Consider the following 15,811-nt stretch of genomic DNA (forward strand, 5'->3'; position numbering starts at 1 on the left):
TGGAGTCTGACCTGATATTCCTGGCCTGTGTCCAATGTTTATCTCCCCTGGTGGGCTCAATAACTTCTTTTATGGCCATAAGAATAGGCAATTTCATCCAGTGTATATGGAGTTTATACAGAATTGAGCTTTGCCAAAGTGCAGGGCCTTGAGCCTCTTTCAGTGCATTTTACCTTAAGTCCAATGACATCCCCTCACATACGGTGAACAGAGAAATGTTTGGGTTTCCATGTATCCTGTAGGGAGGTTGTTGTATATTTTGGGTCCTACCTATAGAAGGCCCTGTAATTTGGGCTCTATGTAGGGAAATAATAGGTAAGCAGCAGGTGGTCAGCCTCAATGAGAGCATCCTAGCACCCTCAAGAATAGCCCTGTGAGAACCAGAACATAAACTACCCATGGAAGACTTGCATGATGACCAGAAGCTGTCAAAGAGGGTTCCTGAGTCTTGCTTTACCTGCTAAAACAGCAGGCAGCAAATCAAGGTGAGGCTTAAATCTGCCCATTCATCAAAGATTATTCCTCCCTGAGCCTTTTCCTATCTCTGATGTGAATCCTTTCCAGATGGTTCTGTGGAGGCTGCAATGGTCAGTAATCTCTTAAGCAAGCAATGCTCCCTTCAGCAGAGTTATACTTTTGGCTCCAAAACTATGCCACATTTCACAACGTCAATCCTTTGGGTCTTAAATGTGTCCTTCTTCACTAACCCATGGCAACACAGGCTGGAACCTTTTAAGGGGTGAATGAATCTTTAGAGCCATGTGGCTGGTGGAGCATGCTGTAGGATCCTGACATAGTCACTACCCAGCCCCCAGTGAGCAGCTCTGCAGTAGTGAGGTATTTCCTTGGGTTTCATCTGAGTATTTTCATCAAGTTGCTGTACACATGCAGGGTTGTTTCTTAGCCTGGGCCTGGCAAGTTTCTCAGCAGCCTAGTTCCAGAGACTGCTGAACTCCACTCATCAGACTGCCTGTATTGTTCTCCTGCCCCTAGCCTATCTTTTGACCTTCCATTTCATCAGGACTGGGGAAGTAGCTGTACATGGAGAGACCTGAAACCAGACCCTTCTATGATTAGACAAGGAACTGCTGCATTGTCAGTTTTAGCAGGCCTGGTCCATGACCCCAATCCTCACTTGATTTCTTGGACTAGTGAGCAGAACCTGGATCCCCTCATCACAGCTCACTTGTGAGGAACAGGTTGTTTCTTGAGGTGCAGACTTAAATCTGCTTTGACAGTTTCTCAGGTCACTGATAGGTGCTACATCTTGGAAGTTCACCCAGAGGAGGTGAAGGCCTGAATGCTGGGAGCAGAGTAGAAACTTCTGCTTTTCTCTCTGATGCCTTGGGAGCCAACTGAAACTTTTCCTAGGAAGTCTGGGGACAAAGCTGATGGTGGCCAACACCAGCACCTTCTCTGGTTATAGAGGCTCAGTGTTCCAAGGAGTAGCATTCCGAGTCAGTCCCAGCATCTTGGTGTTGGAACCCTGGGCCTGCCAGGCCAATGGGGCAAAGTGTGAGCCAGCACTACCTTTTGAGCTGTGCTGACAGCTGCTGGTCTTGCTTTCCAGGGCTTCCACATTCCACGTTTGTGCTCAACAAGATTTCCTTGAGGTTAGAGAAAGACTCAATGCTGTTCAAGCACAGTGATCCATAGCTCTTATGAAATAGGGACCTCACTAACCACTGTGAAATACAAGGCCTCTTGTAACATCTTAGCCTCTTTGAGTGTTTGTTAGAGAAACTGGTCTTTTTCTATTCTTTGGAATAACTTGCATATAATTGGTGCATTTCTAGCTGAACTAGTAGTAGAATCCTATAAGGAAATAACGGGTCCAGAGAATTCTTTGGGAAAGTTTTTAGTTGTGTATTTGGTTCCTTTTTGTAGAAATCCTGGATATCTGATATTTTATCATAAATTCTAATGATTTGAGTGCAGGTGTAAATACTTTGGCATTTGTTTGAACTGAACTCCATGATATCTCTAGGTTGGGATGCTAGGAGGTTATGTTGCTATTTTTATTGCCTTAATTTTTTTTTCATTAGCGCTGCCAGGAAAAGGATAGTTACAAAGCCTATTTATTTTAAATACACTTGAATGAGTTAGTATGGATTCCCTTGAATGTAGAATCTGAAATAAGAATTTTGGACAGGTACTAGATTAATTTACTATTGCTTGTGTAACAATTGACTCCCAAGTTAGGGGCGTAAGTGAAGACATTCATTTCAGTGTTCTGGAGATCAAAAATTTGAAGTAGGTCTCAGGAAATCAAGATGTGGGCAAGGTGGCATTTGTCTTTGGCACTAGAGGACAATCTAACCTGTCCTAACCACCTTTATAGAAGCCTTCAGAAGTCCCTGGTTGTGGCCTCTTTTATGTTTAAATTCCGAGCCGCCTTTCATCTTTAAAATTGGCAGTGCATCTTAACCTCTGACCTTACCTTTACTTTTGTGAATACATGATGCCTAAGTGCATAATCCAGGATAATTTCCTAGATTTAAGGTCAGTTGATTAGCAACCTTCATTCCTTCTGTCTTAATTCCTTTGTCATGTAACATAACACCTCTACAGGTTCAGAAGATTAGGATATCCACACTTTTGGGGGATGCAGTTATCTGTCTACTTTATAGTTTATTTGTAGTGATCCCAGGAAGCCCAGAGTGAACCTGTGGTGAGTTGAAGAGAGTTAGCCAGTGAAGTGGGTAGTATCAAGCTGGTCATCTATACAGGTGACTGGAGCTCAGTCCTACTCGGGACCTATGTAGAATACATCTCATAATTGTTCCTGATGGGGTCAAGAGTCTGTTCATTTACTACTAACTCTATCTGCTATGTTCTTTGCAGTTATTCCTTGAGCCATCCATCCATTTCCTTGCACTACTGAGTTGTAGCTCTGCATGAAAACAAGGGCACGAAGAGGGTCAGTGTGTGGCACTGGGCCATCAAACCCTTCCAGTAGAATGCCAACCTCCTACATTTCCCCTTGAGCGGAAGAGGGACTAGTGCAGTGTTTACTACAGCAAGGTGTTCCCTATACTATCTTCCTATGATGGGGACGTTCCCCCCTCTTCTGGGAAGAGATTCTTTATACTCTCTCAGATCCCATTCTGCCTCCCACAATGCCTGTCTGTATTAAGTCTCTTAGGATGTCAAAAATGAGTAACAGACTCTCATTGTGTTCAAAGGATGACTTGTCTTTATGATTCATCCTCTTCTAGAATAAAAAAATTGGGAATATATTAAGGATATAATGCTAAATCTACCACTCACACCTTCATTACAAGTCATGAGTTCTAAGATAAATATTGCAAAAGAATTCAACTGATTTCTTAGCATATAATAGAGCTCAAGTTTAGATTTCCATATTCATGTGAATACTATAATAGGCCAACTATAGCACTTCGTTGCTATATACCTCTATTGTTTAGGGTGAAATGTGATCTAAAATTTTTGTTTCTAAGAAATATCTACATCTCATTTGAATTTGAACACTTGATGCTGGTTTTAACTTTTTTTTTTTTAGTATTCTCTCCTCTGACATTCTACCTTCCTCTGCTGCTATTAATTCTAGTGAGCATAGTCTGGTTCTGCCACAACCCCCGTACCCCCTCCATTTTAAAACTCCTGATTGTATGGGAAAGAAAAAGCAAATGTGCCGAACCACTTCTGCTGTTTGCAGTCTCTGGCAGGCCTAGGCTGTGTGTCTCAATCGATTGGGCCCTGCTGGCCTCTAGAGGAAGCTGCTGTCAAGTATATTTACCTCTGGCTTTGCCCACAGCTGTGAGTGGTGTTTGGCCCCATCATCCCAGCCCCTGCTCGCTGGCCAAAGCCTAGGTCCTTTTTGACCCATGTCTTCCTGAAACTTGTATTCCTTAGTGCCCATACAGAGTCCTTTTTAAGCCAGAGTATTTAGATGGTACAGATACAGTTTCTTACCACCTATGTGCTTTTAGGAAGAGAGACATTCCATTTTACCCCTAGGGATGTTGGTGATATGGACAGGATTTAATATGGGTCCAGGTCCTTCAAGTGATCTTCCCCCACCCCATCTATGACCCCTGTGGATCCAGATCTCCCTTTTCAACCCTCTGTGCCTTAAGTTCGTTTTGGAGCAGTGAGGGCTGAAGCATAGAGCCCAGCAATGTCCATGCTGTGTGCAGGGCTTGACTCACAGGTAAATTCTCTGATGGCATTTCCCCCTCTGCCCTGATGATCTTAGGTTAAACTCCCGACATAGTTGCCTGGAGGTCTTGTCACAGTAACATCCTCTTAATGGAACCAGTCCTGACTTTCCTTGTTGGAGTGAGTGGGTTGAGGAATTGAAGTTTAATTTTGCTTTTGTTTCCCTTGCCTGAGAACTGTCCAGAAAAATGTTGCTATAGCCCATGTTAGAAACTGCTTGTGTTCTCTTCTAAGATTTTTGTGGTTTCAGGTCTCACATTTACGTCTGTAATCCATTTTGAGCTTATTTTTGTATACGGTGTCAAAAAATGGTCCAGTTTCATTCTTTTACATGTAGCTGTCCAGTTTTCCAGCACCATTTATTGAAGATGGTCTTTTTTATTCAAGTTTAATTAACATACAGTGTCAATTTGCTTCAGGTGTACAATATAAAGATCAACATTTATATACATTTCTCAGTGCTCATCAAGATAGGTGTACTCTTAATCTTTACTTCATCCCACCTACCTCCCCTCTGGAAACCACCAGTTTGTACTCTAAGATTCTGGGAGTTTGTTAGTCTTTTTTTTCCTCCCCCTTTGTGCATTTGTTAAATTCCATATGAGTGAAATCATATGGTATGTCTTTCTCTGACTTATTTCACTTAGCATTATACCCTCTAGTTCCATCCATGCTGCAAATGACAAGATTTAATTCTTTTTTGTGTCTGGCTAATACTCGTGTGTGTGTGTGTGCACGTGTGTGCATGTGCATGCACACGCGTGCACACACAACACACCTCTCCATCCATCTATAAATGGACACTTAGGTTGCTTCCATATCATGGCTATTGTAAATAATGCTGCAATAAACATAAGGGTGTATATATCTTTTCAAATTAGTGTTTTCATTTTCATTTGGATAAACACCTGGTAGTGCGATTGCTGGATCCTAGGGTAGTTCTATTTTTAACTTTTTGAGGAACCTCTTTACTGTTTCCCAGAGTGGTTACACCGAGTTGCATTCCCACCAACTGTGTAAAAGTGTTCCTTTTATTGAAGAGATGGTCTTTCCCCTATTGTATATTCTTGCCTTTTTTTGGTCCTAGATTGACCATATAATTCTGCTTTTATTTCTGAGCTCTATTTTGTTCTAGTGATCTATGTATCTATTTTTGTGCCAGTACCATACAGGTTTTCCTAATTGAGTGACCTGGCATGAACCAAGTTTGATTAGATCAGGAATTTAACACTGGATTTTCCAAGTGTTTGGTTCTCACAAAAGCTAATTTTGAAAGTGCTACTGTTCTATACTCAGTTCTGACTTCTAAATGGAATCAAAATCTGCATATCCTTTCATAAGGATATTTTATACTGATGGAAATAGATGATTTTCTAAACATAGGATATAGAGAATTGTTCATTACCTCCTTTAAAACTCAGATGAGCTGTCTGAGAACAACAGCGGCCATAAATGAATTTACTGCATGTCTACCATGGATGGGACATGGAATTCAAATGACTGAACATCTATACCATCCTCTATGTTGTACTCTGAGCGCGTCTTGAAAGGGGTGTGTTTCAGTGATTGAAATGAAAACATTCTGTCTTCTACACTTCAGCCTTTTCTTTTCTGGATGCTTTGGACAGAGTTCCTTCAATTGATCTTCAGCCACATTTATTCTATCATTTATCTGTGTCTTTCTATAGGATATTTGCTGAATATGTCCATCTGTTTTATGATTTCATTTTCTTTGGCTAATATCTGCTTTGTCTTTGAAGATTGTGGCTCTATATCTCAATTTCTTGTTTTTGTTTTAATCTCCTCATGGAGGAGTGTACATTTAGCTCTTAAACTGGTACCCTTTTGATGCCTGTTACTTTGTCTTGTGAATGTTTGTCGTGGCTCCTGACTGAGCCTATATCTTGGCAGAGAAGCTCTATTGCGAACTAATTCTTTGTGGTATCTGGTTGAGGTGATGGCCCCTTGGGTTGATCTGGAAACTGTGTGGTACCTGAACGTCCTCTGAAAATGTGAGATCTCAGGTGCTGCTTGTTGAAACTTTGCCAGAGGAAGCAAAGACCTAAATGCTAGAAGGTTGGAGCTGGATGCCCCCTGTTGCTATTCTCTGAATTTATTTGGCACCAATAGCCTATGAATGTACAAGAAAGGAGTGGGATAGTGCTCATCATGGGCATCATTATCCCTTTTCTGGGCAGACAAGGCCCATCTGTGGAACATGGATAGAAATTCTGGAACTACTGCAGACCCACAGTGTCCTAATGATGGGAATTAGTTGACTTTTGGTCCAAAGATCTGATCCAGAGACACTTTCTGGGTGGGAGAGGCAGCTGTTGGTCATGTCATCTGGGCATTAGCCATTGCTGGTTTATTCTTGGCAATACTTTTCTATGGAGAGTGGCTGAGAGGCCCTGGGTATGGCTATAAAAGGAAAATAATGCTAGAACTGCAGTTTTCATAAAGAGCTGTTTTTCATAAAGAACTTGTTTTAGTGTGCAGGGCAAATAGTTTGGTTCTTCTGGCAGCCCTGCTGACCAACAAGCATGTGCAAAACAGGGACCTCACTGGACATCTGAGTCAGACTCACACATCTTCATTCCTCTGACTTAGTGAAGAACTTTAAGTAAAGTTGGCGAGAATTCAACCACTGGACTAAGTTTACTTGGTTCTCAGGGATGAGACCACTTCCAGTCTAAAGTGTCCTGTGTCAGGACTCCCCCTACAATTAGCAATAATCGCGCCTCAGATAAACCTCATTGGCTACGATACTGCCACTGCGCAAAGCTAGGACTCCCCCTACAGATGGAGCCAGATTAATTCAGTCTAGATAATTTTGCTGAGGGAGTTCAAGTTGCTTATGAATTGGGAACAGATTTGAGCTTGTAATTGCCTCTTGGTGTATACTTGGAATTCTTCCTCATGCCTTAGAGAAGAGAGCTATAATTCTGTTTGAACTTTAAATGGTGGGCATTTGTGACTAAAAATCTTGGCATGTGGGCACCTGGGTGGCTCAGTCGTTAAGCATCTGCCTTCAGCTCAGGTCATGATCCCAGGGTCCTGGGATCGAGTCCCACATCAGGCTCCCTGCTCAGCAGGAAGCCTGTGTCTCCCTCTCCCACTCCCCCTGCTTGTGTTCCCTCTCTCACTGTGTCTCTCTCTGTCAAATAAATCTTTAACAAAAAGAATCTTGACATGTTATACTCCACTCAGTGGACTCCTTGTTTCCTATCAAGAAGCTTCAGTTTTGCACATTGCCTTTGCTGGCAGCTAAACATTACCCAGGATAATGGGAAAGTGTCACTGGATCAGATCTTTGGACCCAGAAAGTGTCTCTGGATCAGATCTTTGGACCAAAAGTCAACTAATTCCCATCATTAGGACACTGTGGGTCTGCAGTAGTTCCAGAATTTCTACCCAGGAATGAGCTAGACAAAATGCCAAGATGGAGGAATTCATCCCAAAAGAACAAGAAAAGGTCATGGCCAGAGATCTAATTGAAACAGATATAAGTAATATGCCTGATGGAGAATTTAAAGCAACAATCAAAAGGACACTCCCTGGTCTTAAGGAAAAAGTATGGAAGACTTCAGGGAGACCCTTACTGCAGAGATAAGAGCTTTAAAAAAACCCAATCAGGCAGAAATGGAAAATGCAACATCTGCGATTTGAAACTGGATGTAATGACCACAAGGATGGAAGAAGCAGAGGAATGAATAAATGATATAGAAGATAAAATTACAGAAAATAATGAAGCTGACCAAAATAAAAATGATGGATTATTAGAGTAGATTTAGGGAACTCAATGACTTCATCTAATGTAATAACATTCATATCCTAGGAGTACCAGAAGGAGATAGAGAAGGAGACAGAGGTTTAGTTGAGGAAATAATAGCTGAAAACCTCCCTAATCTGGGAAAGGAAACAGACATCCAGATCCAGGAGGCACAGAGAACTCCCATCAAAGTCAACAAAAGCATTCCAACACCAAGACCTATTATAGTTAAATTTGCAAAATAGAGTACTAAAGAAAAAATCCTAAAGGCAAGATGAAGGAAGTCCTTAACTTGCAAGGGAAGGACCCATAAAGCTAGCAGCAGATCTCTCCACAGAAACTTGGCAAGCCAGAAGACAGTGGCATGATCTATTCAATGTGCTGAATGGGAAGACTCTGCAGCCAAGAATACTTTATCCATCAAGGTTGTAATTCAGAATAGGAGAGAGAGTTTCCCAGAGAAAGAAAGGAGCCTGTTTAGAGTACTTCATGTAGCTCTTCATCTTTGTCATCACTTGTCTTATTCCTTGATCCTATTGTGGTGCTGCTCACCTTGATGTTATGTCACAATCAGGATGGAAAATGAGTCTTCTCTTGTGTAGACCCTGACTCATAATTGAAAGAAGATTGTTCTGGAGGTGGAAAACGCCTCCATAACCTCTAGATCAGGGATGGGTCCCTGTTGGTCTCTCTGGAGCTCTTGTTTTCATGTGTTCCAAGTTGTATCGTCTTCAGACACCAACCCCACAGATGGAGTGGAATGGGGCTCAGAGGTAGTCTGAGAATAGCTCCACCCTGGAGAAAGGGCTCATGGCTTACCCACACAGGTGTAGGGGATGTTCATCTTGTTCTTTTCCTGTGGTTCTCAAGTTTTAGTCACAAAAGTCTCCTGTCAAGTAAGATAATACTTTAAGAAACATTTACTTAAATATTTAAGTTGTCATGAAAATGATAGGAAATATCAAGAAAAAGTGTAATAGAAATTTGCAATAGCTCTTTCCTACATTGGAGTGGAACATTGCTTTTAGATGCCTATTCCTTTGTGAATATTTTAACATATAAATGCATTTTATTACTACATGCTTCACTACATCAGTAATGGTTTAGAAGGGAAAAGAAGGGAGAATAATGTAAAATTACCACCTAGTTTTTTTAAAGCTATACTTTTGTTGTTGTCTGAGTTTCAAGACCTGTTGAATTCTCACTTGAGTGTGTGCAATTTAAGCTCTTTTTGTGGAGGTAAGGGTTTGTTTGTTCCATGTTTCCCCTTCTCCTTCAGCCACATGAATTCTGGTGAAACCTGACCCAGGAGGCTGCCCTCCCATTAGAACTCCCAGCACAGAATCAGAAGGAAGCTAGCTGTGTGCCATGCAGAGTCTCACCTGAAGTGCAAGTTTGTATTAGACACTGACTGACCAAGGAGAAGACTTCTAGGCTGTTTTGCTTTAACTTTTCCCACAGGGTTCTTTGGGTATATGATTCCCATCCTTCCAGCCCCTAATGGCACAGTCCAGGACTCCCTTTACCTCATCTGACATTGTGTTAAGTGACCCTGTGAGTCTTCTTCACTGCAGAGCATTTGAGATGGTCCAGTGAGACTTTTTACTTTTCTGATGCCCTGGAAGAGATTTTAGCTCAGACTTACCTGGGAAATGTCCACAGGAAATTGACTATATGGGTTCAGGGTAAATCTATTTGCTCGCTGGTTGTTGCTCTTAGACTGGTAAAGTGTCAGTAAGGTGTACCTCCTGGAAAGTACAAGAGGAAGTGCAGGTTGAATGTGGGAAAATTGCAGCCAGATGTCCATTAACTTTATGATATTTTGGCACCACCCGCAACATAATTGCTTCAGGCTGAGGACTGTGTTCCTCTTGGTCAGCAGCAGTATTTTCTGCTCTGGCATCTAGGACCATCTGGAGACATGGCCTGGATTCTAAATCCAATTCAGCCCCCACAATGTTACCCTGCTAGGTTTCAGACTCCATCTAGTAAGCATGAACCATGGGATTCTGTTGAGGAAGCTACTGTTGCTAGTACCTGGAAGACCTTTTTGGGTTTGTTTTATGATACTTCTCTGCAAAGCATGTTTCAGGGATTGATGTCCGAAGGTGAAAAAAGATAATGCCTTGGGCTTCACTTCAGATAGGACTCACTGTTTCTGGTGAAGGTGGTTCAAGGTTTCCAGACAGCTCTGCTGGCCGTCAATCTGGTATGAAGCAGGGACCTCACTGGCCAGCTCAGAAACACTCTCATGAAGTTCTGGTTTTCTGGTGGTAAAACTGGTAAGGTGCCCATGGTATGAGTCTATTGTGCCCTCAGGGATGAGCCCATTGTGAAACTAAGGGGTTCTTCATCTATCTATGCTTGGAGAAGATATGCTACTCTCTTAGCCTCTAAGTTTTCCTTAGAAAGTTTGAGTTATTACTAGATGCATAGGAGTAGATTTCTGAATATGAATATCTCCTTATTTCTAGTCCAAAATTTTCTTCCTCAGAGAAAAGAGGTATAAGACTAAGTCTTCAATATAGGCAGTAAAGACACTATTCCATTTGATTATTGCTCCTGTCAGTGCAGTCAACTGGGTAAAGTGGACTTTATTTTTGTGTTGCTTATCCTGACTTTATCGACCTCAGAATCCAATATCAAAAGGTAGAAGTATATTCTATGTAGGTTCACCTCTGCTTTTGTTTGTCAGTATTGGCATCAGTTTTTTTTTTTTTTATTCTGCTGAGTAAGCATTTGGTTTTTAAAGCATTATCTTTAATGTTTTCCAAGTCTGAATATTTCATGTACTTTAAGGAATCCATGGAGTTCATATCCTTGAGCATAATACCTAGGAAGGAAGGCAAGTTGTCACCAAGGGAAGAAAGCAATTGTTGATGTTCATATTCTCAACCTCTCGTAAGGGGCAGTCTGCTGTAGGCCGTTACCTGGACATTTTCTTGAAGGCCACATGGTCTTCAGTGGGAAGTCCGGAGTCTCTTTCAGGTTTGTTTCTTCTGGAGGAGGCTTTACTTGCATGACCCCTCCCAAACTGTGTCTAGAGATCTCCTGCACTCACAATCACTAATTTTACCTAGGAAGCAATGGGATGAGCAGTAAGATGTAGGTTTCACTATGTGTATGTTATTCACTGCCCAGGTGTGGGACCTGGAGTAATCTGACCAATAAAAATTTTCATTTTTGAAAGCATGGGCTCAGGTATAAGAGTTGTCTACTCCTAGAGAGGTAGTGGGTAGCGGTGGACAAGGCTAGTGTAGACTAAGTGTGTCATCTGATCTTTGAATATGCTGAGCTTCAAGTTGAAGTGGAAACTTACAAAAGGGTTGGGGGGTAAGGTTGCTTTTGCATATTACTGAGTTATGCTTCAAACCTGAAAATGTTCCAATGGATGCGGTCTCCTCAAACAATTGTGAAATGGTTCCATCTTCATTATCTGGAAGAATTTGCATAAGATTGGTATTTTCCTCGGTTGAAGTTATCAGTATAAAGAAAGCGAAGAGGCCTCGAACCTCTAGAAGGGTTTTTGTAGGAGATTTGCAATTATGGATTAATATTCCTATAGACATTGTACATCCTATATTGTGTATGATTTGGATGTTGTGTCTCAGGCACTGATGAAAAATTTTGAAATCTGAACAAAGTTTCTTGATATTACCATATCTATGTAACCTAAGGCACTTAAGAAGATAGGCCCCAATTTTATGTTCCTGACAAAAGTAACTCTGCATCTTGTTTTTGAGTATTGCCAATGACAAAATGGAAGTGAAACCTGAGTGTTCTAGAATGGATCCCTGAAATCAGAATCTGAGCCTTGGACTTGGGGCCGGCACTGTGTTTGGAAGTTATCCCAGAGCACAGAGGAGCGAATGTTGCATGTGAGTGGGATGGATGGACAGTCAGGGTTGGGCACAGCATTGAGCTGGACACTTTTAGGCTCTGTTGGCCCCACTGGGATACTCTGAGGAGCATGTAGAATGGATATCAGGATGTCCCTACTGGGGAAAGAGCCTGGTCATTTGCCCACCAACTGTTTATCTCCCTCTTGTGAATCACAAATGCCCCTGAGTGGCTGAGACGTGTCTCTGCATGGAAACAAGGGACTGAGGTTGAGAGAGTGGCAAGGGAGCAGTCCAGTTTATTTCAGTAGAATGACAATGTCCTGGGCTTCCCTTTCAGCAGGTGAGGGATAGGCTCAGTGCCTAATACATCAGGTTTCTCCCTATTGCATCTTCCTGTGATGGAGACTTCCTGGCACTCCAGAAAAGAGCTTCTCTATGCCCTCCCAGATCCTATTCAGACTTGTCCCCATCTTAGTCTCCAATGCCTGCCTAAACTAAATGCCAAAAATGTAAAAACTAGAGAATAACTATCTCCTTATATTCAAAGTATGATTTGTCTTTTTAAATCTCATATTCCTCTTATCACAAACAAGAAAAGGGTTTAAGAATCTAAAATAATTTTCCTTCCCTTCCCCTATGTTCATCTGTTTTGGGAAGGAAAAATAAGAGGTAGGCAAACCATAAGAGACTCTTAACTATAGGAAACTGAGGTTGCTGGAGGGGAGGTAGGTAGAGGGATGAGGTAACTGCGTGATGGGCATTAAGAAGGCACTTGATGTAATGAGCACTGGGTGTTATATACAACTGATGAACCACTAAATTCTACCCTGCAATTAGTAATACACTATGTTAACTAAACTGAATTTGAATAAAAATTTTAAACTAGAAAAGATCTAAAATTATATTTACCCCATATGTCAGATCTTCTACCTGTCATAAGTTGTTTTAGATATTTTTGAAGAAATCTACAACTCTCATTCCTCATTGGAATGTGACAAAAGAGTTTAGATTTCCAGTATATGTGTCAATTATTGCATTCAATTGCTACATCTCTATATATTGCTTAGGGGCAAGTATGACCTAAAAAACATTTTCTTGCATCCTTTTCTCCTTTGAGCTCCTAGAACTTCCTACATGTCATTTGAATTTCACCAAATGATGTTTTTGGTGAGAACTCACTCTCTCCAACATTCCCCTTTCTTTGGCTTCCATGAATTCAAAGGAGCTAACCTGGTTCTCCAACTCATCCATTAACTAGAATGAATTAGGAGGAAGTATTTGTTTGAAACTCTTCAGTTTGCAGTCACTGGTAGACCTAACCCAGGATTGGGCAGACCCTGTGCTGGCCAGATAGAAGCTGTTGCCAAGCATGTTTGGCTTTGACATTGTCTACAACTGTGCCAGGTGTTGATTCTCACCATTGTGGCCCATGTTCCACATGGCCTCACCATCCTCTGACCTTTGTCTGCCCATTCTTGCTCCTTGCATCCATCCATATGGGAGTCATTCCAAAGCCACAGTATTCAGGATGATACTGGTGAACTTTTGTAGTATGTACTCTTTTTGGGATGGAGTCACTCTACTATACCCTTACGGAAGTTTCACTGGATGTCAGTTATACTTATTATGGGCCTGGATCACCCTGGTCTTCTCCATGTTTCCACATCTATAGTTCTCAGACACAGGTCAGCCCTCTGTGCCTTGACCACCCTTTGGGGTGGTGAAGGCCGAGGTTCAGGGCCTAAGTTGTCCATGCTGTGTGCAGGGCTGAGCCTCTGGTAGTTCCCAGACAGAGAGGGAAAACATTTTCCTCTCTGCCCTGATTTTCTTAGGTGGAGATCCTAGGATCCTCAAATGTGGTTGTCTGGAGGTCTCAACATGGGTGTGCCACGTTTATGGAACAGCACTGACTTTCTTTGCTGATCTCAATGAGTTGGTTGAAGGTGAAATTAGGGAATTGCTCAACAAGGAGAAATCCGTGGTGGATATTCTCCTATGAACCAGAATCCAGGTCTGTGGTGTTCTAGCCTCCGAACGAGTCATACAATAGGTCCTTACGACAGGTCATTTGTCATTATCTTTCCTCCTGTAAAAGTTGATAGTTTCCATGGTGAAATGACTCCATCTGAAAGCCTTAATCTCACAACACTTCTGGATTAAAAGTTTGCCAGTAAGAGAAAATAGATTTTAGTGACTGCCTATCCTGTGAGTAGTCTAGCATGCTTCAGGAATGAATAGATAAGGATTTCAACAGTGGATATTCTAGGTCTTTTATTCCCCAATGCCAATTAAATTAATGTCCTAAGTTCTCCACGGACTCTGGATCAAAATCTGCCATTCAGCCAATACAGATCTTATATTGAAGGAGATAATTTTCTGAATATATAATACAAAAAAGTGTTAACCTACTGCTATTATCATGTTTTCACTAACCAAATTAGTTGGATGAGCTATGCACAGTAGGGTCAGGTATTCGAACCCCATGTTCAGGGTCTTGGAGAGGACCCTGAACCCAAATGCCTCAACGTCCTGTACCTACTTTTTATAGTGTGCTATATAAGGGTCTCCTGAGATGTGAGATGTTTAAGGGAATAAAATGAATAAATTCTGGCCCTTTTGTCCTTTACATTTTAGACTTTGTAATTTCCTGATGCCTCTGGAAGAGTTTCCTTGTCTGATCTTTAGCCATGTTGACTATATTTATTCCATGTGTTTTTATATTGTACTGTATTATATGCTGAATAGCCATGTTTTATGATGTTCTCACTTTGGCTAATATTAGTTCTTATGTCTTCAGAATATGAACTACACATATATTTTCTTGATCTTTGCTTAATACTCTTCATTGTATATGTTACCTGTTTATTTTAGAGGGAAAGAGAGAATCTTAAACAGGCTCCATGCCCTGTGTGGAGCCTAATGTGGGGCTCAATCTCACAACCCTGAGATCATGACCTGAGCTGAAATTGAGTCAGATGCTTAACCAACTGAGCCACCCAAGGGCCCCCTAAGTTGTGTTTTTGTGGGTTTTTTGTTTTTTTAAATATTGCACCTTTTGGGTCACTGACCTTGTCCCATGGGTTTCTATGGTGATTCTCATACCTGAGCATATATATTGGTGGAGAGGCTCAACTGAACTATTTCAGTTGTCTGAGGTCCACCTGGGTTGAATGTCAAAATATACAGTACCTGGATATTATCAAATGATGTGATTTGTAGGGACTGTTCCATCAATTTTCCTGGGAGGAAACAGAGACCCTAAATATTAGAAGATTAGACCTAGATGCCCCCTGTAGTTTTTCTGAGTGCCTTTGGTATGACCAATAGCAATATAAATGTCCAGAGAGGTGGGGGACAGTGCTTATCAAGAGCAACACTGTACCCTCTCCGGGCAGCCAGGGCCCATCTGGGAGACAGGGACAGCATTCTATAACCATCAATGTCACAGTGACCCACTGCTGGGAATAACTGACCTTTTACCCCCAACTGATCAGAGACTGATCAGTTCTGCACAGGAAAGATTGCTCTAGGTCATACTTTCTGGGCATTAGTTCATTTCTGGCTTATTCCTGACAGTGATCTTCTATGAAGATTGGATCAAAAGTCCTGAGGGGGTGCTGTAATAAGAAAATGAACAGTGCTAGGTCTTCCCCCACCAACCCCACCACTCCCAATCTTGCTGTTGTCAGGGTGAAGCGTTTTATTTGTCCTGGCAGCTCTGCTGACCAACCAGTGTCTGTAGAAGCCAGGACCTCACTGGGTAGGCTGGGAGGTCTGAGGACTCCTGTATCTTAGTTATTCTGATAGTAAAGTGGGTGAGAATTCAACCAATGGAGTGAGGGTCTACTTAATCCTCAGGGATTAGTCCATTGTGAGTCTGGGATGCTCTGTCATGACTATCCTGAAAGAGGGGGCCAGATCAATTCAGCCTTGACAGTTCTGCTAAGGTCGGGGGGGGGGGGGGGGGGAAGTTGCTTAGTCCTCTGGAATCAGACTCCTGAGCTCATAATCGCAT

At 41.8% G+C, this 15,811-nt stretch overlaps 1 pseudogene; it reads right to left on the reverse strand.

Annotated features, from left to right (window-relative positions):
• Positions 1–6,799: 6,799 nt before the first annotated feature.
• Positions 6,800–6,968, reverse strand: LOC116630382 (annotated as a pseudogene).
• Positions 6,969–15,811: the final 8,843 nt, after the last annotated feature.

This window comes from Phoca vitulina, unplaced genomic scaffold (assembly GCF_004348235.1).
Source record: "Phoca vitulina isolate PV1807 unplaced genomic scaffold, GSC_HSeal_1.0 scaffold3, whole genome shotgun sequence".
Lineage (NCBI taxonomy): Eukaryota > Metazoa > Chordata > Mammalia > Carnivora > Phocidae > Phoca > Phoca vitulina.